The following is a 26,654-nucleotide window of genomic DNA, read 5'->3' as shown; positions in this document are numbered from 1 at the left end:
ACACCAGCCTGTGGGGACGGTGTAACTCAAGTGTACAACCTCTCGCACACATGCCATCCCACGCACACGACTGTGGTCCTCTGATAAACAAAGCCATCATCTGCCATTAGCATCCTGTTGACCTGTTCATATGTGATATTAATCAGGCAGTGATTATGTGATCAAGGGAAGAGTGTTGTCCTGCAAAAAAAAGGGGGGAGAAAAAACACTTAGTACCTTTAGAGGTTTTCAAAATGTAACATTATTGGTGATGTGATGTGTATGTTTCATACTGAAACCGCACCGACTCAGTGCTTCAGGAAGCTTGAGTTTCTCCATCCTGTTTTTAACTTCTTCTTTTATTTGGGGGGGTCCATCGTTGTCATCATTGTTGACTTCTTCCATCTTGTTTCCATTTTTCTTCTCCTTCTTCCTTTTCTTTTCCTTCTACTTCCTTCTTTTTCTTCCTCCTCCTTCTTCTAATTCTTCTTCTTTATTACTAGATAAAATAAATGGACATTCAGGAGACAAAGGGGGTCTAAGAAATAATACTTCAGAATTTAATAAGAAATATTCAATCCTTTTGTTTTTAGAATCAGGAGGGGAAAACGTCTTTATAATGAAAACTACAGAAAAGACTGAAATAAGTGTTCTAATAAAATTTACTAACTCAAGTCATATTGAAGGTAGAGGTGGCAAAGGCCAAACAAAGAGCATATGAGGACTTGTATGTTAGGTTGGACACTAAAGAGGGAGAGGTGGATTTGTACAGGTTGGTGAGACAAAGATAGAGATGGGAAGGATGTGCAGCAGGTTAGTGTGATTAAAGATAAGGATGGACATGTATTGACAGGTGCCAGGAGTGTGATGGGAAGATGGAAGGAGAACTTTGAAGAGTTGATGAACGAGGAAAATGAAAGAACGAAGAGTAGAAGAGGTGACTGGTGTGGAGCAGGAAGTAGCAAAGATTAGTAAGAGTGAAGTGAGGAGGATGTTGAAGAGGATGAAGAGCGGAAAGGCAGCTTGTCCTGATGACATACCTGTGGAGGTATGGAATGTCTAGGAGAGGTGGCAGTAGAGTTTCTGACTAGTTTGTTTAACAGACAATAAAGTTGTGGGAAAGAGTAGTGGAAGCTCGGCTAAGGGCAGAGGTGAAGTGCAGGACTTTATGTTTGTTAAGGTTAGATTCACTGTGGAGACTCCTGAAAGGGAACAGCAGAAAGGAAAAGAGGACAACTAACTCCAGACATATGATACTGTTTCATCAACTATTAAATGTGACTTTTCCGATTCTGTTTTTCCTTATTTGGTTTTAATCTGGTTTTACAAAAAAAACAAAACAAAACCAAAAAAAACTCATAAAAATAAACTGCAATTTTAGAAAATAAGCAAAGATATTTCATGGTGACATTGTTGAAACTCACCATTAATCATCTCAGGATGTTAACTAAACTAAAATAATTTATTTTAATGTATTTATTTTAAATTGGCTATTTTCACTTTTCTATTATCAGGAGCTATACAGAATTTTACTTTTCTGTTCTTGGCAATATTGTATTGTATTAGTACATGGACAAAAACTGGATTTCATCACACCCTCAAAACTCTTTTGCTCTTGTCTTTTCCGCTACTAAACTTGTCTGGTTCAAAACCCTCTCATCTTTGTCTAAACACACAGACTAATTGTCACTTCAGTCAATTCAATCAGCTGCTGAATTAAAGGGCAGTCACGTGGCTCGAGTCCTGTCTGTTGACGTCCTTTCTGCTCGTAGTCTTCATACACGTGTTTCTATAATCTGCATGGATTCATCTGGATTTCCCTCTGTGTGAATCTATGCTCTGTAAATATAGTAACCTCCTGTTTTCCTTTTCATCCATAGTTATTCATTTTCCCTTCTTTTGAGAAATTGTCCTTGGTCTGGTTTAAGCATCTTAAAAAGACACAGGGAGTCATATGCAGTAAAGCTCCTTAGGCAAATCAATGAGCTTTGAAGACAGATTATATAACATATATATAAATGAATGTATATTTAATGAAGAGATGAAATGTTATATTTTGTCAGGTATGAAGATCTTTACCGCTTCAAACACGTAATTAATGTTAATGTTAATTACAAAATTTGAATATTTCAGGTATATTTTCTATAAAGAACTGTACAGCAGGGAGCGTGTTTGCTCCCATAGCTCTGTATTATTGATGATTTTCTAGGTCTTTCACTCAGCTGCGAAAACTTATTTTCTTTCAAGCGAAGTCTTGTTTCACCTGGTTGCCTCTCTGTGTGTGGCGCTGCTGCTCTTTTCTGTAACACCAGCTAACGGCAGAGAGACCATGCAGCTCATGGTGATGTATTTATCGAACTAAGTGAAAAAGAGGCCCAGACCCCGAAACAGTATCTGCGCTGGACCGGTTTCTGTCCAAAAACTTCATCTGCTGAGGAGACCCATCCCTGGATGGGAGACCCATCCCTGGAAATATGACACGGTGCAGTTTCTGCCCACATCTATCCTCCCAGTTACAAAACATTGGATTCTTGCTTCAATATTGCATCACCAACACATTACTCTGTGATTGGGAAACAGTTTGCAGTTGTTTTCCACGTTGGGATGGACACACTGCTAATAAATATTCATGGTAAATAACATTGTGGCCGTACTGCGGTTTGTTCTGGTAGCGTCTCTGTGTATATAAACCCACAACATCGTCTCTGCGATGGAGGGAATAGATTTTCTTTTCTTAAAGAACCTTGTGGTTCCTGTTCATACATTCTTTCAGTGTCTTTTTAGCAGGGCTGCGAATGACTGTCGGGGGCTAAACAGGGGGAACAAAGTCTATTTGTCTGAATTAATTGTGCTTTATTTACTGTGTTATATATATATTATGTATTGTGTTTTTTGATGATGGTAAGAGCTGTGTGACTTTTCTTTATTTTCATGGACTGCATCTTTAATTCCTATGTTATATAATAACACTTTGTTCAGCAAGCTACACAATGGTATTAGAGTTTCACATCAAGTACAGTAGAAATTGTTGTTTAATGCAGAGGCAAGAAGATGCCAGATGGTGGCAGCACTGTGCTGCAGAGTTGCTACAAATGGGCAGTTAATGTGCTGTTTGATTAGTGTGTGTTTGTGTGTGTGTGTGTCTAAATGCCCCTTTGGCATTTCCATTCATACAGATTCCTGCAAATTCAAACCTTGTGCATGAATCCATTAACTAACAGAGTGAAGTCCTCCAGCAGGACTGAGACTTTACAGACAAGCAGTCTGTTCCCTCGTGTCAGCGTGAGCGACTTTTTACACGTACACATTCACATCTATGTGGCAAACCAACTAACTGTCAGCCGCCTTGCCGCTAACAGATGCGATGGTGGGATGCGGCCAGTGTCAGAGTCAGCCTTCAATCTGACCATCTGAGAGGTGACAACGAGGAGAAACTTGGTGAGGAAGGCGGGATGAGATCATGGCTGAGGAGAGCAACGACAGTTCGGAGATGGTGTAATGTAAGCAAACAAAAATGGATTTAAATCCATTTAAAATGGAAAAACTCCAGCCCGTAGCCTCCTTGGCTTCCTGGATGCTTCCAGTTTAGGACAGGGACCGTGTGCATCTCATTATCATAAAACCAAACCATAGCGTTCAGAAAACACTTCAGGCCTTCTGTTTTTCGTGCACTAACAACCTCAGGGGTCAGCAATGAGCCAATCACAGCTTGACTCTGTGCATGAGTTCTAAACTTTTTTCTTAGCAGTCCACCGAGTTCTAAAACTCATAGAACTTTCTAGTATTCCAATTCGCAAAATATAACCTGCACCTGAACCTGAATTGTGATTCTCTTTGGTTTCAGACTTGATAAATGTTGCATGTAAGTGATTGTATGAGTGAGCTGGTTTGAAGACATGATTTCCCCGAACTGTTTTCCTGCACCCATTAAAGAGAATTTTTTAATTTATTATGTCTCACTTTGTTTGTGCACATATCGATATTTTCACATTTTTGCACTCATCAGTATGAGGCAGTAACAACTTATTGTAGCACCCTTAAAAAACCTTAAAAATACTCTAAATCCCTCTTTACAAACAGCCCAGATTCCTCTCAGTCCTCTGTCACGTCATTTCAAAGGCATTAAGATATTTGCATAAATGAGGATTCATTACATTTTGTTGAGTGACCAGCAGTAATGTAAAAGAATTTCAAAAAGAGCCACAATTTGCCGCCATGGGAAGCATCATTATCTGATTGGAGGAACTATACTTCTTCAGATGTGACTGGGCTTGTCATCGTTCATCCGGTGGTTCCTGTTCAAAGAAAACTCTAGCAACACGTGGGGCTCTTCATACGCCTGAATGGAAACTCATGGAAAATAGTTTTAACACTGCTCATTTTATTAAACATGATCTTTTAAACAATGTCAACAAATATGATTCATAATTAAAATCAGCCCATGAGACAAATGTGAAAGTAATCGCTCCTCGTATTTCTGACGTCTGAACAAATAAAAGGCATAATTATCGGAAGAACAAAATGCCAGGAGGCAGTACACGGCACAGTCTAGAAAAAATAAAAGGCCAGCGAGTGTCTGTGACTGACTGGTGTCATGTTCCCGTCTGGCCATCGTAACAGTTTGTTTGCCAGCTACAGAATATCTCCAGCCCTGTGACTGTCACCAAGTCTTCTCAACCACGCATTTCCCAAAGAACTACAGAGGACGTTCGGTGTTCCACCTTCTGGTATCAACGAGCCTCGTGGTTTTGAAACATCAGCCATAGTCACTGATCTAACAAAAGCCACAAGCTTCTGCATCCAACGTCATACAAAGTGTGGAAATGTACTCAGTAGATGGTGGAGAACAAAACCAGAGCTAAAATGGAGAAAACTGCCATCACAACTCGAATGTCAGTTCAGTATATCATGAGAAACATTTAGCAATACGTTCACCTTTAGAAAAGAAGTGAAAAGCTCTTGCTTGGTATAATGCTGCTGGTATAATGCTGCTACCAAAGCTATATAGCGGTGAACAGAACCCAGTGGTGTGTTAAAGAGACACACTTCAAATGTTGCCACCTAATAAATGGCTGTTAGGTTGTAAGTGTGTGCAAAGATCTTTGTTATAGGCCTCTGCTTCACGTCCGCTTCACCTCAGTAGGTCTTTCTATAGTCATAAAACTGTGTTAGGTTTAGGGAAAGATCGTGGTTTGGATTAAAATGATGCTCAAACAGCTGTTTCTTCTGTCATCAACAACAGTGACTTTTGCTTCACCACAAGATGCCACATGCATTCATACTATGCAGCTTCTGGCCTACTGGTGGATTCAGTTTGCCCCTAATGAAGAGTAATTATGAGCATTACAAGTTATTAAGGTCATTTAATGGGATGAAAACATTTAGAATGGCTGAACAGACTACAGGTTTGCACGAACACATTCCTACCAAATCATTGCTGTCCAAAGAAAAGTTTGGGCCTTTTGTTTTTAACTGTTCTTTAGGGGGTTTAGGAAATTTGAATCTCCCGGAGTTGCACAAACCATAGCTGATCTTGGGCCTGAAGCCAGAAAAGTTCAAATTTGAGGAGCGGCAGAGGAGAGCAGACAGAGGACAGGAGGGAGGCCGAAGCATCTCCATCTCCCTTCCAATCAGCCTGTTAGTGGCTGTCTAATGGCTCTGAAACAGCAACCTCACTGACATGCTCATCACATTTATTCTGCTACAGTTAGCAATGCAAATAAGGAGGGTAAGCAAGGGACTGTGGGGCAGGGAAGAGGGGGATCATTTACATGCTAAAACTCTCCCAGTTGCTGACGTGTAGAATATTTCAGCACACCTAAACATGAAATCTCCAAAGACAGAATCACTCCAGTGAGGGAAGGATGATAGGCAGCTTAGCTTCCGAAAAGCCTAAATGAGCACAATTATGCACCGACTGCTGCTGTGCATTAGCAAGCAAATGGGAGAGACTTATGATTAGGATTTATGCAAAGAGGGGTCTGAGGAATGATTGTGGTAGCAGCAGAAGAAATACACAGAGTAAATTGCGTTGACTGTAACTCAGAAGGCAGCAGGGAGAGGGAGAGGACCCAGCGGTGCAATCAAATCAGTCTCCTCACGATCTAATCATCATGGCTCTTCAGAACAATGTGTGACAAAAGTGCTGCGATATGAAGACAGTTTCATTGTGTTAATAACAAAATTCTCGTTTAAAGGTTGAGAAAAGAAAAGAAGCTGCAGCGAAGGCATCAACATATAGTATACAACATTTAGATTTTATTTTAAACTGAATTCGTGCAACTTCTTCTCTAGTGCAAGTGAAAATCTAAGTGGAAACAAAGGCCTAAAAGTAAAAAGGTATCATGGTGAAATTGACAATAAATTAAGCATTATTGCACAATTTTGCAATCAGTTGATACATTAGTGACTATTACTTAAAGGCTACAACCACTAGCTGGTTAGCTTAGCTTAGCATAAAGAACAGAGGTCGGGGGGCAATGAGGTCGTAAAATCCTCCCACTGTTTTTTTCACTGTGTTCGTAGGCAGAGGGAGAAGACAAAAATCGAGTGTAGGGGAAGGGATAGGGAAGGCTACAGAGTTGGAAGGTGGATATACTGTGAGTCCAGGGGACCAGGTGGAAAGGTAGCAAGGCTAGAAGCTTAGGAGCAGCGTTCAAGTTGTTCTACCATGGGCCAGATGGGAAGAGAAATGGAGTAGGAGTTAACCTGAAAGAGGAGTTGGTGAGGAATGTTCTACAGGTGAGGTAGAAACACTCAGGTGGACGACATCTCGTGTAGACGTTGTAATCTGAAAGAGAAAAGTAAAGTATTGGTAGGGGAGAGTGTAGCCAGATAACACAAGATGGCGGTGTGTAAAGAATGTTGTGTAGTTTTCAGGAAGGAGCTGAGACAGACTCTGGGTGGTTGGGAGGTGCTTCCAGATGACTGGACCACTACAGCTAATGTGATCAGGGAGACAGGTAGGAGGGTACTCGGTGTGTCATCTGGAAAGAGGAAAGCGGACAAGGAGACTTGGTGGTGGAACGAGGAAGTTCAGGAGTGTATACAGAGAAAGAGGTTAGCTAAGAAGAAGTGGGACACTGAGAGGACTGAAGAGAGTAGACAGGAGCACAGGGAGATACAGCGTAAGGTGAAGGTGGCAAAGGCCAAACAAAGAGCATATGAGGACTTGTATGTTAGGTTGGACACTAAAGAGGGAGAGGTGGATTTGTACAGGTTGGTGAGACAAAGACATAGAGATGGGAAGGATATGCAGCAGGTTAGTGTGATTAAAGATAAGGATGGAAATGTATTGACAGGTGCCAATCCATTCTCTATACAAAGGTGTCACTGAAAGTCTCTCTTGGTCCTGACATATTTTTACTGCATGTCAAGAATTGACCACACACCTCAGCGATAATAGCAATGCTGGTAGGTAGGAGAATTAAATTCCCTTTTTAAATCTTAAGTACCTGTGTCCCTTTTCATTTTTTCTTAGACTGGGCAACATCACATGTGCCTTTTAAAGAGAGTCTGTGGAAAGTCACCATGACCTGGTCAGGTGGGGCCGACAAGTATTGACTTTCCTGTTAAGCGTCAGATTAAAAGAACAACACCAGTTACATTTGTGGCTTCAATAGAAAGCTGGAGCCAAGAGACCAGGAGCCTGACTTTAAAGGCTGGAAACAGGAGGAAACGGGGTGAAGATTTGTCGAAAGATAACAGTGGATGACTGTTTTCGGGAGAAAGGCTGTTTCTACAGTATGAAGTGTAGTATCTTTGGTGACAGCACTGCCATTAGGTCAAAAATCAGTGCAGTGCTCTATAGCTCTAAATCACAACCATGAAGGCTTTGGGATTGGGGGGGGGGTGCGAGATGAAGGCTAATGAGGCAGGATGTGGAGAAGAAGGGGAAACAGTGACAAATCATCACAAGTGGAGAGTGAATGGAAGAAAATGGTAGAATCATTAAGGGAAATGAAGACACTGGAGGAAAGAGGGGGTAACACACACACACACACACACACACACACACACACACAGTCCCTCCTTCTTCCTGACTGAAAGCGTACAGGCCTGTAAATCCCACTGTATCATCTCTCCATCTTCACAATCCCACGATGGTCTCATACGCATCCAGTCCACCATCCTGCCACAGTCCTTACACTTTATTGTACGTTTTCCATGTCAGACTCACCAAACTCAGCAGATTCATAAATTGCTGGGCACGATGTTCCTGCTTATCGGACTTCATTGGCGGAAAAGGTTCCTTCATGAACAGAAATGCGTCAAATTTATTAGAGCTGGCTGGTGGAATTAAAGGACCCAAGACAATTAGAAAATGTTAATGGTTCTACAGTCAACCTTTGTTGTAATTTAAAGGTGAAGCCTGTGAGTTGGGATCTGGTTGCACCACATCTGTACAGTACTTTCACCCCTCTGGCACATTGTGCTTCTGAAAAGGTCTCGAATTAGCCGATTAATCAGCTCGTTAGTCACCATGATGGCCAACAGACTTTGTTCTGGCAGCCCCCCCACCCCCCACCCACGCAATGGCGAGCCATCGTTACGACTTCGCCACGGTGGCGAAAAACATACACCAGCACAGTCACACGGTCTCAGGCGGATAATGAGGCCTACAAATGAGACTAACCTCTCGTAGCAGAGCAGCCAATTAAACCACAGCGGCGGCATCGTGCTATGCCGCCGCTCTTCATAATAACAATGATGACGCCGATGATGGCGCCTGCACCGCTGAGACCAAACAAGACGTGAAACACCGACTGCCTCTAATCACTCCTCGATTCCCCACAGAGACAAAGAACACGAGGAGATCAGGAGGAGGTGGAGAGAGGCCAAAGGAGCTGACAGGGTCCAATGAAGCTTAGTGTAAAACATACTTTTTTTTTTCCCCCACATGAACTAAATTTAGACCCTCACAGAGGAGTACGGCACTTAACACGGGCGGTTAATAATGCGTGTGACTCTCCCTTTCCCTCCCGACCCCCCAACCAAGCAGCTGTAGGAGAAAGGAGGGGGCTGGAAATTGGAGACAACTTGGCAGCAGATGGATGTGTGACACTGACGTGAACACAAGTGGTCGCTTTGATGAGCTTGAGACAAATGTTTCCAACTGATCGGAACAGTGTGCAGAGTGCACAACACTGACAGGTGGAAAAGTGGATTACAGTCCGAAAGAGGCTCGAAGATGTAATACTTGTGTCAAAGAGCTCAATTAAAAGACACATCAACGCATCTCAAGATATTTAAAATCACTTAAAAATGGTGAACGATCACCGGAAACTTTCCAAAAGAGGCGCAAACAACCAAAAAGTGAAATGACCAAACACACACAAAGCATCTTTAAAAAAACCAATGAAAAATGACCCACTTACTAGGAACAAAAGAAAAGGGGAGGGGTCCTTACTCTGTCTGTGCCCAGAGGACCATTCTGTCCTAATGCATCCATGACTGTAGCCTATATATACTGTGCAGAGTTACAGTGGAGCTGAAGCTGACTCAGGTCTGTCACGCGTGTGGTGAAATCTTTACATTAGTGACTCGATGCTACAGATCAGTGGTCCTGTTCCACCGGGCCGCACAGAAAGAACAAATAACGTAATTTTATTCCCGTTCTATTGACGATGACAGTTTAAAAGATGCTTTTTTTTTTTTTTTTAATCGATTCTCTTTCTTATGAGGTACTTGTTTCAGCCAGGTGATACCAAAAATCTATGGGCTTGTATGCTCAACGCAACCCTCCTCCCAAACCTAGAGACTCGTGAGATGCTCCCGGCATCGTTTATATCCAGAGGTGTTGGTGCACGATGTGAGTTATTTTAGCTGCAAATGAGTTTTCATGGCCTCTGTGTCATCATGCAAACACTCAGATATGCTAATACCCAGTCTTCAGCAGGAGGTCGAGATGTCTTTTGCTCATATGAAGCCTGAGCCTGTTCGGTGGAGAGCTGGGAGGGACTGGTAGGTGCATGTGTGAGGTTGCCGCTTCCACCTGCTTCTAGTCTTTAAATTATGAAAATCTGTGTTCAAATCAATCAAAATTTTGCTTGACTATCGAACTTGCTGCACCGTGTGGATCCGCAGCCGTTTGGTTTCTCCCTTCAAGAGTGCAAAGCTAGTTTTCCTGAGGTCTGTCACCGGCGACTGTGCTGGTTAAAGCTGGACTGGACTCGTGCAGTTTACAGATGACGTATCTAATTGAGAAATGAAAATAGATGACTGTGTGATGTACAGTGCAGACAAAGCTGCTCCCGCTGACCCCCCGTTTTTCAGACGGCCCAGCTTCCACACTGCAGGTGAGCCTGACGACCTTTCACACAGAGCACCTGTCTAATCCCTGTGGCTTTACGCACTGCTGGTGACAGAGGAGACAGAGATGAGATCATATCAAGGATTACCACTTTAAATCCTGCCTATACTCCCCCCCCCCCCCCCTCCCCCTCACTCTGCTTCTGTTGCCTGGACTGAACACCCCCTCGGGGTGACAATAAAGTTAATCTAAATATTTCACACACTAATTTCAGCGTTTAGAGGGCTGATTTCCTCCTTTCCCCCCCGGCCATCCTGTTCCATTCTTCAAAATGTGTTATCTTTCATAATGTGCCCACTTCATCAATATTTCAACACATTCTCTGAGTGAACGAATGAGAAAACCTGCACAAATGAGTTTTCTGTGTTTTATTGTGTTTGCTCTGCAGAAACCTAAAGATTAGGGACTTTGTAGTTGTTGCCGTGCTTGTTTTAAATATTGCTTTTAATCCAGTGGGATTGTGCGCTGCTGTCATGCTCTTCTTATTTCTTTACAATGCTTTGCATTTTCTACTTTGTCTCATATTGTCTCTCTGTTCTTCCTCTGGTCCTTCTCCGCCGGCTAAGGGCATGGCTACACACACACACACACACACACACACACACACACACACACACACACAGCTCCAGCTGAGCTGCTCCTTGAAGTGGAGAAGGAGCTTAGGAGTGTGTGTGTGTGTCAGTGTGTTAGAGAGAGAGAGCTCATCCTGCACCACACACACAATGGTGGAAATTTTACATTGTGCCTCACTGGCACTTAAAAAAACATCAACAAACCCTCTGCAGAGGCCGTTTCCATGACAATGTCTGCTCGGCCAGTCCCGTTTTGGAGCATAGGGAGTGTGTTCAATTCCAGGGGAAGGAGGGAGAGAAGGAAGCGTAAGAGAGAAAGGAATGAAAGCAATCTGTGGAGAGGGCAGAAATAAAACGAGGACGAGAGGAAATAAAGGCAGAAAGTGGAGGAAAGGGATGAAAACAAACCAAGAAGGAGATGAAAGAACGTGGAGGAAAGTTTCAGGGGAGGAGAAAATGAAAAGAAGTGAGCAGAGGAAGGATGGTAGGAGAGGAAGGTGAAGGTGAAACTGAGCAGGACGAAAAAGAAATGTTGAGGTCAAAGGTCAAGTAAAAGGTAGAATAAACAGGGACGAGGTGGAAATAAAATCCAGGAGTCCAAGAAGAATCTGGTGACCTTCAGGAAAATTTTAATCTTCGAAATAAAACATTCATGCACAGAAAACGAGGTGCAAACATTTTCTTTTTACAGTAAATGTTACCTATAAAAATTGATTCTATCTGAAGACTTTACTACTTCTCTATAGTCAAGTTTGATAAAAAAAAAAACAACAACAACTCCATTAAACCAAACGCAATTAAGCAATCACATCAAATGGCTCAGATGAGATGACATCCTTTGACTATCACCCTGCAACGGCAGCGATGTCCAAATTAGACTTTGAGATCTTTTTACCCGCAAAGCCTTGACCTGCATCACTACTAATTTCCATTACTCTGCCATGATGGAGCTGTAATTAGCCAAAGAGCACTCGGTGGTAATGTAGAGGCAAATGAATGGGTGGTGGTAACACTGCGCGATACACAAAGAGATACGGTTCAGTGGGCAAATGAGACGGCAAATGGGGCGTAGCAAACTAGATAAAGTATTTCCAGTGTGTGTGTGTGTGTTTGTGTGTGTTTCCAAGGAAGCTCGTGGGTTTATTTCAATGTACATGCGCGTGTTACGTGTGAGCGTGGGCTGGGCTCTGCTGAGAAAGCCCCTCTCGTTGGTACGAGGCAACAGCTCCTTCCCAGAACGCCATTAACATTCATTCGCACAGGCAGCCTTCCACAAACAGTCATTAGAGGGGGAGCACTTCCTGTAACGCCGGATCACTGAGCCTCTTCACACTTCAAGTCACCGCCTTGCTCCTAACTCAGCGCTTTAATTGGAAAATCTATCAAACGCCGTATGAAATAAATACGTTCAGTCTGCTGCAGGGCTCCAGTATGTAAACTTTTTTTTTTTTTTTTTTGGTTTTGTTTCCTCCAAGCTGACGACTCCCTGGATAGAGACATTTTACGGTGCAGTCGCACAGTTTGTCGTCTTTGTGTTCCAGAGAGGAAACATTTATTTTGTTGCTTTTTGGTTTTCGGGCTCGTTAGCCTAATTGCCGCCTAATTCAAATTGAATCACGGCTTGTAAACAGAGTTTTTTTCCAGCCTGTCATCATGTCACATTTGATCCAAATGCTAAATTCGGCACTTTTCCTCTCAAGGGTTCATTGCCACCGTTAAAGGGCATTTTCAAACCTACTTCCTTTAGTCTGCTTGAAACACATTCGACTTGGTTTTCCCCACTTGGGAAAATGAGTTGCAAGGAGGTGGTTGCGAGGGGCGGTGGCTCTACAAAGCACTGGACTGTGAAGCCAAAGAGTCGAGATCAAGTCCATAGTCCTGTGTCTGGTGCGGTTCAGGCGAGACAGGTTTGGTTAAAGGAAGATCGTGGATGTTTTTAAAAGATACAACACACATTTTGTGTGAAAGGACTATTACATTTGGATGTGTTACACCAGCCCTTGATCTTCCTCTGACAGTGACCAGCTGCTGTAGCTGCTTAATCACGACCATTAAATACATTCATAACACTGAAGTCACACAAACTGGACTTTGTGCTGTAGCATCGTGTATTAGCACAGAGAGTGAAACCACATATTTTGGGGGACATAAATGCATTTTATTGATATGTTCAGTATCAACGTATTTGCAGCTTACATGTCAACATATTCTCGTTATGTTCACAGCCAATGTAGTGCGGTTGAATTTACGTTTCTCTGGAAAACGCAATCGAGTTTGCAGTTCAGCTGTGTAGCCACGTCATTTTTCGGAGAGGGGGTTGCAGGTGGGGACCAAAATAACTGCACAGAGTTAGTGTCACATTTTCAGGATTGCGACTGCTGGGATGTTGCTTTGATAATCATTTGAGTTTCGAGCAAATGGCAGTCGTGTATTTCTTCCATGTTGCAGAGCAGGTGATGATCTCATAGGGGAAAAAAAAAAAATCACCTGTTCAAAACAGAACCTTCTTCCCGTGTTTTTTGTTGTTCTTGTTTTTCCTGTTCCCACTTACTTCTTAAAGATTTATGTCTTCGGCAGGGATTCAGAAACCAGCAACGTGCTACCCCGTGACTTCTCTACTCTTTTACAAGACTTTTTTGACACAGAGCAACACCACAACAGTGAACCACGCTTAAGGCCTGGACTGAATTATTCATGTGCTGTTCTCCAAACACACGGCACCAGGTGTCAATAGTCCATCTGCTACTGCCAATAACACGCAGGTCATGTCCTGCAGATGGTCTGGATTAGAATCTCACGCTCATTCCAAAGTACTTTTGTAGGTGCTCAAATGCTGGTGAACTCTCTGGGCCTAATAAAGCTCCAGTTCTTGCTGCAATGCAATGGCACAGTTAAACACAAACACGAAACACCGTGTAGAAATTAAAATTTTTAATTTGATGCATAAGGTCGTTGAGCCAGCACCCCATTATCATCCAAATGATTCCAAAGTGCTCTTATTCATTCATGTGTTTCTGCTCCATTAACTCCAACCATTACACCTCGGATAAATAAACTGTAATAAAACGAGAAATATTGAAGCGCAGATGTTTTTGCTCACACAAATGACGGGCCACTAAATGAGTCACCGCTGCGCCGTCATTTCCACAATAACGAAGTGCTGCCATGCTTAAAAATGTCATGTCTTGTTCCCCAAACTATGCAGGTCCAATTTGTCACTTTGATTTGCACAAACAAATCTAAATCATTTTCTAACATGCTGATCTCGTGGCTCAAACTGGTGCAACTATGTCCTGTCCACTTCACATGTTAAATAAATTATATTTGAGTCTGAGAGATCCATAAAAAAATAAATGTGCCCAATGAATAAAGATTCTAAGTTAGTTTTAACCTGATATAATTTTAACAAGACACGTACAAATACTGTATGTACATCACTGCTAGTATAGTACACTAAACTGATCTAGGACGGAATTGGTCAGGTAGGAAGAATTGTTATCTGACTGGATAAAAAGCAACACCGAGCTGCACTTTTTGTGGACTTTTTTGATGCTGTGGCTCACAGCATTATGTCAATTTTCCATTTTCTTTTCTTAAGAATCACAAGAAAAAGAGAACTGAAAAAAAAAAGAATTAAAGATTCTTTGAAGGAAAAAGGTCACTGTACAAACCACTGTATGCACATGCTGCTGCTACCATCCTCGAATCACTGCAGGCTGTTGACCACGATGTCATCTCATCCATTCCCACAGTGAGTTACATAAAAAGGGGTTAGATGGTCATCGCTGCTGTATAGAAGGCATTAGCTTGAAATTCTAAAGGAAATATAAAAAGCTGGGAAAGCTTAAGTGAATACATGTTCCTGTACTTCCACCACAGCTTTCTGAGGACCAGTTTCAGGTTTGGATGCTGAAAATGAAAATCAATGTTATATTAAGTGTAAATGATTTATTATGCCCTAAAACTCAAACGAAGCAATGAATTTGGCTCCACCTGATGCTGTCTTTGGTCGATAGGCCGTGTTTGGTTCAATGTTGCTGGTTGCAGGAATGACTTAAAAATTAAAGGGCAATTATGTCAACTGAAATCCAAATGGCTCCAACAGTGTTGGTTTTTATCCAGCCTGAGTATGAACTGACTCTGGACATTGACCTTTTATTGTCTTTTGTCTTTTTAAATGGATCTTTTCCCATGAAGACTCTAACTCGGCAAGCGTCTTCCCTTTTGGTTCAAAGCGATCCCACAGGCCCTATATACTGATTTTATTTGGAGCGGTATAATGCACTCAGTGTGGAACTGTTTCCTAGGGACTAGTGCTCTAAAATTGATCAGCCTGAACTGAAAATCTTCAGATGTGTTAAACAATCACAACTCAGTTCAGTCATCATTGTTTTACACATCAAAGCCTTTACACTGAATTACGTTTTGAGCTGTTTAAAACAAACTAATTATTATTACGTGGCGCCAATATTCATCAGAATTCTTTTAATGATGTTTGAAAAGGTTTCATCTCGCAGCCTTGTGAGCAATGTTTTTTATTCAGTCACAGAAACACCCGTTTCTACAGATCAACTTTGTGCAAAGTCAGAAGGTTGATTCATGGTTTCTGGACACAGACGTTCGTATATATTTATACTGTACGATTGTATATTTTCAGTATGTTCCATATTCAGTATAGCCGGTGATAGTGACCAGGTGACCAGGTGATAGTGACGTATTTGGCTAAACATGAAAAAGTGGGTCAAATAACCCACCGATGAGGCTGCACTAGCCACTGCACTCTTTGGAAGAGCATCCGGCATTAAACCTGTGCCAAATGGGGCGACTGTGGTACAGGAGGTGGAGCGGTCGTCCGCCAATCTCGCAGTTGGTTCAATCTCCGCCTCCTTTGCTCAAAGTGTCTTTGAGCAAGACACTGAACCCCAACTTAGTTGCTCCCTGTGAGTGTTGGCCAGCTGCATAGCAGCTCCCCCACTGGTGGGTGGGTGAGTGAGTGTGAATGGGGGAATGAGAAGCAGCGTAAAGAGCTTTGAGTGCCAAAAGCGCTTCCATTTACCAAATCCAACATGTGGATCGTTAATCAGATTTTCATACTGAACTGGTTGAGGTTGGTTACCAACAGCCACCAACGGTCCTGTTAAACAACAGGGTGGGAGATAAATGTGCTACAGAGGGCAAAGAGAGGGGCACAGTGTCCAGAGGCAGCAGGGGAGGAGAAAGTCATGGATGCTGTGAAAGAGGGCCTGCAGGACGCTGGTGTGGCAGAGGAAGACGCAGAGGACAGAGTGAGATGAAAATGGACGATCTGCTGTGGCGACCACTGAAGGGAGAGGCCAAAATAAGAAGGTTAAAAAAAAACCCAAAAGCATTTGTGTAACTGCTTAAAGAGAACAACGCCAATATTAAAATTACAGTGCATGCAAACCCTAATACATAGTATAAACAGTCTGCACAGACAATAACTGGGTCCAGCTGGAAATAACTTGGGCTGCACAAAGACAGGGCATCATGCCGTGGGTCCAGGGACAGATTGGAATGACAAATCCATCCTTGTGAATGCATAAACCATAAATTGGCCTTTGTTGGTTTTACTGTGCACGACTGGGTAAACACTCACCTGTGGCTCTGCACAGCTCTTCTGGTATTTGTCATTCTGAAATATTTAATCACAATAAATAAGAGGCACCAAAACCTAATAATCGAGCTGAAAATTCTTGTTAGAATTACACATCTCTGCACATCTCTAGTAAAAAAGACATGAATAATTAAGTAGATATAAGGTGGAATTTGACTAATTTAATACTGCTGCAAGCAAAAATGTTTGTTTTTTTTAAGCAATGTACACGTAGCAACTTTAAGAAACTTTTGATTCAACTGAAAACCATAAAAGAGCAAAACTGTACGTTTATGTGCAAAGTGTTATTTTTCTTTTCATTCTCACCTGCGTTCCAGTGCAGTGCTGGCAATAAATCAAAATCCTAATGAATAAAGATTTCAAAAGTTTCCCGAGTAAATACAAATACAAATTTTCTTCCTTAAAGTTGTTGAATGGGACTATCAGTAATGAATGAGAGTCCTTTCCCAGAGTCATAAGCTGTGATTGGCTGTTTACTTTTGTGTACATATTATTTTGACTAAAGAGGTTTATCTGTCGTGACAGCATCATTTTATTCGTGCAGTTTCTTTTCCACAAAACGCTTTCTATTCATCTTGTCACCACATGTTCCTGTGGGCTGCAGAGTCGGGGTATTAATGTTCTGGTCACACACTTTCTCGAGCTTTTACTTTCATGTATTTACATTTACTGCAGTTTCCGCTGCACAGCAAACACTGTGGCGCATGAGACTGTTATAATTATCAATACCAAATACTAAAACCTAATTTTACTTATGTTTACATACAATGTTAAGGTCGTTTTTTTCCAGTGTTAGGATCTATTTTTACTGCTTCCTGACAGCTGGCTGTGGCTCGGGAGAACATCAACCTCTCGCTGCAGTGTCTTTTGTCAAGACGCTTAACCTCAAGTTGTCCCAGGGCCAAACTGTCATTGATGTGGCCTGGTTTTCGCCACAAAGATGAATAAAGTAGTTAAAGGTATTTTTTGTTCATCTGTGTTTGGACTAGTAAATTTATTGAGTTGCTATTCACATTAATATGGATGGTTTAGACTCAGGCCCCTTTTGAGCCCTTGCAAATGGGCCCATAGGCTCGTCCGTGACCTCTGAAGTTTTTTGTGTGTTTATCTTTGTGTTTATTTTGTGTCTTTTAACTGAGCACAGCAAATTTCTGCCTCAGAGAATCACCACCTTAATGCTGTGACCCTGGGAGCTGTGTTTTCAGGGGAAAGACCCCTGTTAGGTTCTCCCATAGCAAAGTGTTCCTAGAGGAGGGGTCAGACAAAATGTGATTCACAGACCCCCCTGATGATGTAGCAATGGCAGAATGTGGTACCTTGTTCTGGAGCCAGACCTGGTTCGGGATTGCGTCATTGGGCACAACCCGAAGAAAAGACATGGAGCCACCACCAGCAAGGGCAGGAATCAGGGTCGGGTGCGATGCAGGTCGGGCAGCAGGCATGTCAGGATGTATCGGCGTTCTGATCCCAGGCTTCAAAACCAGCTCTAGAAATGTGAAATATCACGTTTCTGTTTTAAGTCCAAAACTGCTGTGGTAGGTTGATACCAACTACATATAGTTGGGCTCTGGAACCAAACTGCTAAACTTATTTTGACTTATTTCTGGAGTTGACCAATGTGAGAGGCATCGGGAGGGGACGGGGGGAAACCAATTTTTTTTTTAAAGGGGACCAGGAAATGACGGGACCATTTCAGTTCAGGTATCTTGGGGTTTTGCTCATGACTGAGGGTAAAACAGATTGTGAGGTTGACAGGCGGTTTCATGTAGCTTCAGCCGTAATGCGGATGTTGTACTGAAGCATTGTGGTGAAGAGGGAGCTAAGCTGCAAGGTAAGGCTCTAAATTTACGAGCCAAACTACCCTCACCTATGGTCATGAGCTCTGGTTAATGACGGAAATAATAAGATCGCAAATACAACGGACCGAAATGAGCTACCTTCATAGGGTGGCCGGTCTCAGACTTAGACATAGGGTGTTGAGCTCACACATCTGAAGGGTGCTTGGAGTAAAGCCACTGCTCAACCATCTTGAAAGGAACCAGTAGAGCTGGTTCGGGCATTTTATAAGAATGTTACCTGAGCGCCTGCTGTTGGAGGTCTTCCAGGAACACCCAGCTGGTAGGAGACCCCATGGGAGACCCAGAACACATTAGAAAGATCATATATCTCACATGGCTGGGAAACATCTTGGACATCATGGTTCCTGCAGAGAAGGACGATGTGACGGCCTCATTTATAGTCGGTGCAGATCAATTTCCTCTGCCCTGCAGTGTGTTGACGTACCTTCACATTAGTGTGAAGTGTCACACGTGCTGTAGTGGTGAACTGGCAAATAGATGGTCTTAAGGGGTGAAACCTCCTCTGGTTTGAGTTCACTTTAATGGAACTAGGACTCAAAGACAGTCTGAAAGAGCTGAACCCAATTTGTGAGACAGTGTGGTGCAGCGGCACAGGTTTCTGCCTTAACCTTCAGGCCCACTCTCTCCAGTTTTTCAGGAGAATAAACATTAATGACCCGCGGTTCTGTATTTTTAAGACACTGACAATCCCCCAGTCTCTGCTGCATAACACAGTCAGACTGTGCAGCTGGAAGCTTGAAAATGTACCTTTTCTCCAGCCCTCTTGGCTAAGAACGCTGCAAAAATAAAAATAAAAATAAACTGCTGCTGCATTAGACCTTAGTGTAATCACATAATTACTTAAAAAATCTTGAGACATTAAAAGTACAAATAACGTTCCAGAGTCATCGTCAGCATTTGTCGGCGTTAGCATTAAACATTTCTTCAGTGAAGATATGCTTCCCCCACTTAGTTTGTGGAGGTGCAGAATGGAGATATTCCCCTGAGGCTTGACCCTCTAGCCAATCAGAGAAGGTTAGAATCTTAGCATCACTTACTGAAAAGGTATAAGGCAGCATTTCAAGCTTTCGTAATGGGTGGTTTGGTTTAGTTTGAGTCCCAAAAGTTTCATATTGTAGCTTTAATACGTATGTTTGTGTTTAGACTCTCACAGCACTTGGTTAAGATTTGAGAGGACTTGGGGACTTAGGGCAGAACTGTGTTTGCTGTAAGGAAACTTCATTTTGTGGGGAGACAAAGGCTGGATTGTGTCTTTGGAGTCTTGGGCTTGAAGCATGGAGGCGGTTTAAAACGTCCACGTTAAACAGGAACATGTGCAGCTGCTTCAGGCTGCTCCTGCAGAACAGAACCACACACTTCACACCCGTCTCCTTGGCCACACCAGCCCCGACGCCCTGCCGTTTCAGGGTCCTTCCCCCTCTTCCTCCACCCTTGTCCTCGCCTCTCACCCCGACCTCCGCTGTCTTCCCACATCCATCTTCTCATTAGTCATCACGCTGTTAACTCCTATCCCTTCGGAGAAACAACAACATGTCAGCAGGCCCTAACAAGGCCACAGCATCACCGTGGAAACGAGAGATAACGGGGCCGAAGTCAGAGGACATTTACGCTCCTTTAAGGTTAAGATTTCACTCTTAGTAGGTCGATCATCGTCAGGATCACCGCGCACTGTTGGCGTACTGGGCCTAAATTCAGTTTACCGCAGCTTGGATCCTATATTTAGAGCTCATGGAAGCATTTTTAAAAAAAGGGAAAAGAAAGATTGATGGGGCAAAAACACAAGTCAGACAGCCTGTAAACAAAATCCCTGGTCCGTTAAATTGATTTAAAATGTGTTGGTTCTATTAATGTAGCTTATGGTCTAAATGTATGAAAATAAAGCAGCTAAATACAACCTGCATCACTACTTTCCTGATTGTTTACTGCTATTTATGTACAATTTGACGTATTAGTTCTGCGCATTATTTCCATTTATAATATTTAGACTTTCTGAGTGAAGTACTGGCCTTTGGTATGTCTACACGTTTATGTCACGTGTCTAGTTACTCTCACCTTCAGATCATGTGAATGTCCCCCTGCAGCTGAGAATAATATAAATAAATGCACATTTTTTATGCTTTATCCTATTAATTACATTATTTCCACAAACATACCGGCGTTTGCATAAATATGGAATTAACACTGATTCTGCTCACGATTTACACTTGACCCGAAGTTGGAAGCTACATCACAGTGTCCCGTGAAAATCTCCAAACTACAGTCCTACCAATAAATATCAAAGTAGCTGTTGTAACTGCTGCGTCCATTACTGAGCTGTTACTGTGACGACCTGAAGACGGATGGAGCCACCGCACCAGGCCCACAGCAGCAGGCTGCAGACGATTACATCAAAGCGGCTGATTGGCTCATCAGTATGCCGCCGGTGACATTTCGCTGGCCACCTCATCGTCACAAACACGAACACACGGCAGAGCCGGGCTAGAGATGACTTGATGCAGGTTAAGTGCATCTGTGGGTTTTCAGGTGGAAACATGACTTTGGGTTCATGTTTCACTGGAGGAATTTTTTTTTTAAGTCCAAATTTCTGTAGTGATATTCAATATTTCACTAACTTAAGTAATTGTGATGAGTGACTGAACACTGTGTGGCTTGTATGTGTCCACACACACACATGCACACATACACACACACACACACACACACGGGGCCGGGGGGGGGGGGGGGCATGTGATTGATCTCCAGTTGGGATCAGGTGGAGCTGAGGACAGAGGGTTTTTTGAGGGCAAACGGAGCCTCAGAGAGACAGAGTGGTGTCCTCACGGCGAGCGACACAGCAACAGATGTGACAGGTGAACGGGCAACTTGCACGTCACACAAACACACACACAGTCAGCTAAGTGATGATGGTGTTTTTGATATTATTAATTTACCAAAAAATAACAATAAAATTGTGACTTTGAATATATTTCCTGTGGAGCTCGTCAGTCTGCACAAAACAAAACCTTGAACTTCACTAAAATGAGTCAGTCTAGACAGTCATGTGTATTAAACCTTAACTGAATCACTTTCCAAATCAAATGTAGAATCAGCCTGAGCACAATCAGCAGGCAACAGAGTTGAAGTTGCACTAATCAGTGTTTTTATTGTAACATTGGACTAAATGACTCAGTGTATGATAACACACCCACAGAGCATCTCACCAGACTCTGCAGCTCTACTTGCTCGTCTCAGCACCAGCTGGTGAACACAGCAGGGCGTTTAGCAGTAAGAGAGAGAGAGATTTCCCTCAGGGCTGGGTGGTTAAAAGAGAGTGGGAATACTGGACTTTGATCACTTTGTCAAAATGTAATGTAATGTAACCTTTATTTATAGAGCACAGAGGGTCCTTTGTCACATCTTTTGTCTCGTCTCTTTCTGATCAAATGTCTTGTCTTTTGGATTTTTTATTTTGTCTCCCTTTGGTAATTTTTGGTCTATTTTCATCTCTATGATATACAAAATTATCTGAAGTCTAATTTGAGGATTATTTTGCATCTGCGTCTTGTAACTGAGCTTTGTCTCCACCAGATGAGAGGCTGTGGACCTCTCAGTCCACTCTGCTCATGCCTTGTGGGCCTGTTGAATAATCCATTCATGCATTCATGCTGCGGCATGAATGTTGTGCCATGGTAAGTTTTTATTATGTTGTATTAAACAAATGTTGTTTATTAGCTTTGGTGTTATTAACTGAAAATTCAGTTTTTGTTTTAAATGTTCAATAAAAAACACATACTCACCAAAATTCGAAACAATATTGAACCAATTAATAGATTTTGCGAAATATTTCCCATTTTTAAATACAAATGAAACCATAGAAAGAGACAGATTGGACCATTTTCCTCCCCTTCAGCTTCCTGCTATCAGCTCCTACACAGTCTGAATTTTTCACCGTATTTCATCATGGTATCGATTTTACTTTAATTTCGTTTAGCAGCGGGAAGCGCCGCACGAGCATCTCACAGCATGACTCCAGTGTTTGTCCCCTGAAGGCACTGTCGGGCGCTGGTGCTAAAGTGACCTACGAACGGGGAGAGAAACATTTCCTCAAACCCTCAACTAAAGTGAACTGAAAGAAAGCAAACAGAGGCTCCTGCCCATCTGGTTCCAATCGAGAGTTGAGATGGAGCATCGGACCCCCCTCACAGTTCTTCTCTGGCTCTGAGGAAGAGGACGGCAACACACTCCCAATTTCCACACAGGTGGACACACAAAGACAACCTGCACGTGCCTCATTACATTTGCAGAGATGCCTCCTTTACTATGTTCTGTCAAACACAATATACACAAGCAGATGTGTAAACGATTCATGTGAACAAGGAAAATGTAGTAAAGCAGTTGGGACATTTTTTGTTGTTAACTGATATAATCATGGAAATACTGTCAGCATTTCATCTAGTCGCACACGAAGCAGCTGCACCTGTTCGACACAATGAAAGTCCCTGTATTCTTTTATGCGCTGTCTAATTAAACTCTTTTTTTTTTTTTGCATCCAGAGTGTAATTGTTGCCTCTAGGCTTCGGTGGCTCAGAAAGGGAGGGAAGTGTGCAACACCAAAAAAAGCATGTCCACCCACCTCAGGAATGAAACCAGGTTTCTACACCTGCTGCTGTTGTCCAGGGGAGTGGGTTTTATCAGCTAATGTATTGCGCCCTCCTGTGGAACTCTTAAATACTGGGGAAGCACATTAATTATAAAAAAAAAGGTTTGTAAATGTATTTCCAGCACAGCAAACATAGGTGCACAGGTTACATCTGAAATGCTCCTGCAGTGAAGTGATGCTAAATAGCTTCAGCATTTACTCACGTTAACCCCCAAATGAATCAGCTTATTGTAGTGGAACGAGCTAAAGATTAACATTTGGGCAACATCACAACACAACAGCCAAACCCTGTTCTCCTGGACTCCCCGGTCCGACGGTGCAGAAGTCCAGCAGCAGGGTTGCAGGGCCTGGCACCGCCTGGCACAGCTCAGCACTGGAACAACACTGGGAGTGTCTGCACCAGTTTGGTCAGATGGTTGGTGGAGTGACGACGAGGAGCTGGTGACGCAAACCGCACCAAAGAGCCCGAAAGAACCCACGAGATCCAGGTGGTGAGGCAATCCACTCCCACACACACACACACACACACACACACACACACAGGAGACTGCTGTGTGTTACATAACTGGGGTGGAGGGGCTTCACCATCTCTGTAGGAAACACACAGTTCATAGCAGTAGCCATGGAAACACACACAGACACACACACACACAGAAGGACATGCATGTGGACGCACGTGGTCTGGAAGAAAAAACACACACGCTGCTACTGTAACTGCACAAAGTGCACATGGGAATGAAAAGATGCACAAATATTAAAAAAAACATGAAAAAAAATAAAAACGTCATGCGATGCCTGAGCTGAGCTGTCAGAAGGGTCTGAGTGCCTCCCAACGGTCTGTGGCTGCACTGTGTGTCTCACTCACAGTCACACAGACGCTGAGAGATCAGATTGCAATTCAGTTTCAGTCATGTGAAACAGCAAAAAGAAAAGTCCTGAAATTTGTTTCGTTTTTGTTCACAAGGAGACGCCGGCGTCCTGGTCTCTGCTGGAGTCCCAGCTGGAACAGCTGAGGAAAGATCAGCAAGGAGGAAGAACAAGGAAAGTTCCTGGAGGATTAATAACATTAGGTCGCTAACGTATCAAAAGCACAAGAATCAGTCGCTTTTAACATCATTGTACGCGTTTCATCATCGCTATGGAAACCTCTTGAGCCCCTTTTCCACAGGCACAGGAACCTTTTGTGGAACTTTCTCAACATATGTTTCTACCACAGGAACCGGGGTCTAAATTACTTTTAATCACTGGTTATCTGCTGGTGGAAATGCACCTTCAGCTGTTATATCCTGATTTTTATGGTTAAAAAAAAAAAAACTAAACTAAACCAAAAAAAAGGCCTGTGTGCATCTGTGTTTTTCATCGATCAGTATGACTCCAGGCCCGATTCAAAAGGTTCCTGGTCCTGATTACGGCACCAATTCACAGTGGCATCATTTCAATTGGGCTTCAGAGAGACATCAAGTTTTCACCCAGACCTCATATCGTAAGATTCTCATCCAAACCACGTGTGTAAATGACGTCTCATCCTACCTGAACTGCGCTTTCACTATTTGAGCCCAATGAATCTGGGCTCTGTCATCTTGAAATAGGCCTGTGCCATCAGGAAAGACAAAAATCCATTGATTTCCAGAAACGTGGTCACTCGGTATATGAAGGCATTCAGCTCCTCCTTGCGTCCGTTGGTGATGAGCAACCAGCTGAGACATTTTAAGGAAGACGCTCAGCTATTTTCTGAACCAAGATGGACTCTGAGACCAACATTCATTGTGTTCAATGTGGGTTACTGCTTGGTGTGCGCACACTTTCCGATCACACTGCAAGACACCACAAAGCTTCGTTGGGGAGTTAGGATAAGCCTTTATTGGTGTTTGGAGGGAAAAAAGCCAGATCACATATGCCATCATCCTGTGGGACAGCACACAATACTGTGTTGAACTCATGGGAATTCAAGTTGATAACAGTCAGTCACAACAGGGAGAAGTTAGCTGAGAAAGGACAAAAAAAAAACACAGGCTGTGCACATTATTGGCATCGTTCTCATTATTACCCGCAATAGCATTGAATCACACAACAGCAAACTGTCACCAAACCACCAAGTGAGGAGTCACATAGAAAAATAGCAGTGTCAAAGTTTCTGAAACGTCTGAGCAAATCCCCAAATCCCACATATCAAAAAGAAAAGACCCGCGCGGCCTCCTACTTCCACAGACGGAAGCATTGGATGTCCGAGCCGTTGCTTCCGTGGATTTCAATCAAAAACAAAGTTTCCGTGTGTGCGTTTCCGGTTTGGACGTGTTCCCAAAGAAGAAACGTAGCACGTTTAAATACACCTGAGGCTTGTTAGGTCTCTGGGGGATGGTGCCAACAGCGAACAGGCTCGTGGGAAATCAAGGAAGAGTTGATAATGAGAACCAAAGGTGGATTTGTGAGGGGATCAAATCCGCTTCCTCTGAACGAAACAAGCTGCTGTGCGAAACCACTGGAAACATCGGTAGCAACGGTAAAAACATGACAGCCACCCGAAAAAGCGAACACACAAAGCGGTGGATTAAACATTAGCGGCCGTCTTATCGCCGACTTTCTGTTGTCCAAATCCTTCCTGTTCTGTCCATAAAAATATTCTGCTGTTGTGTTTTAGCTTTGTATCAACCTTTTTAACCATTGAGTGCGAACATTAATAGGGAGGTAAATTATAACTAGTCAGCCACTCGTACAGCATCCAGCCCCGTCTGCCACCACCCACTTAACCTGAACATGCACTTAACATTTGAACCCCCGTAAAATACGGTTTATTGCAAATTGCAGACGCAGCTCAAGTGTTGTGCGGTTTCAACGGCACTAAGATCACTGCATGAGGGCTTTTTTAATTTGATCACTTATCTAGGTTTGCAGGTAGACATGCAAAGGTATCATTCATTAATGATCACAACTTGCCTTTAGTGTGAAATCCTGCCAAGGTTCTCTGAGCCATGGCGACTTTGCAATAAACAATGCGGGAAAAGAAAGTGAAGTCGCCAAAACGAAACAAAGAAACATTCAAAGGAAGCCTCCACCGATTTTTGAATTTGCTTCTTTTGGTACATTTACACCCTAAACTAAACCCATAGAAAGCGAGTTGAAAATTGGTGAAGTCGCCCTTTACAGTTTATTCCCACCACACCCCGAAAAACCCCATAAAAGAAACAAAACAACCATTTCATGAGACGGAATCAAGACTTTTTTTTTTTTTTTTGCATGTTTGGTTTTTTTAATGTGTATTTAATACCTCAGACAAAAACACCTGAGAAATAAACTGAAAATGATTCCATTGGGTTCTTCTGTAATATATTCAATTATGTATATTACAACTATGATCACATAATTCAAGCATATATCATATACACATATATATCTAGTAAGAGAATAGTTTAATAATCAATAGTACAGTTGTATGGTACAGTAGCAGTAGGGTGCGTTTCTCGTTTCTCACTGGGTAAAGTTTGAAGGAGAGGTATAGACAAGTGTTTGTGTGTAAATCCATATATACGCTTTATCCATACAATATACAACAAATAAAAGAAAATATCAACTAAACGGAAGGAGTAAACAACAAAGAAATATTATAGGCAGTTCCGTATTGTGTGTCAGATGGTGTTTGCATGTGTGTGTGTGTGGTTAG

The 26,654-nt window shown here is 42.7% G+C and overlaps 1 long non-coding RNA gene across 1 annotated transcript; it reads left to right on the top strand.

The window, feature by feature from the left end:
• The first annotated feature begins 21,657 nt into the window (after nt 1-21,657).
• On the top strand, nt 21,658-24,266 carry LOC137136234 (uncharacterized). The gene is made up of 3 exons (XR_010915566.1): nt 21,658-21,818; nt 21,925-22,025; nt 22,328-24,266. It is a non-coding gene; the product is annotated as an uncharacterized lncRNA (long non-coding RNA).
• Nucleotides 24,267-26,654: the final 2,388 nt, after the last annotated feature.

This window comes from Channa argus, chromosome 1 (assembly GCF_033026475.1).
Source record: "Channa argus isolate prfri chromosome 1, Channa argus male v1.0, whole genome shotgun sequence".
NCBI lineage: Eukaryota > Metazoa > Chordata > Actinopteri > Anabantiformes > Channidae > Channa > Channa argus.
This window is presented reverse-complemented; position numbering and strand designations above follow the sequence as displayed.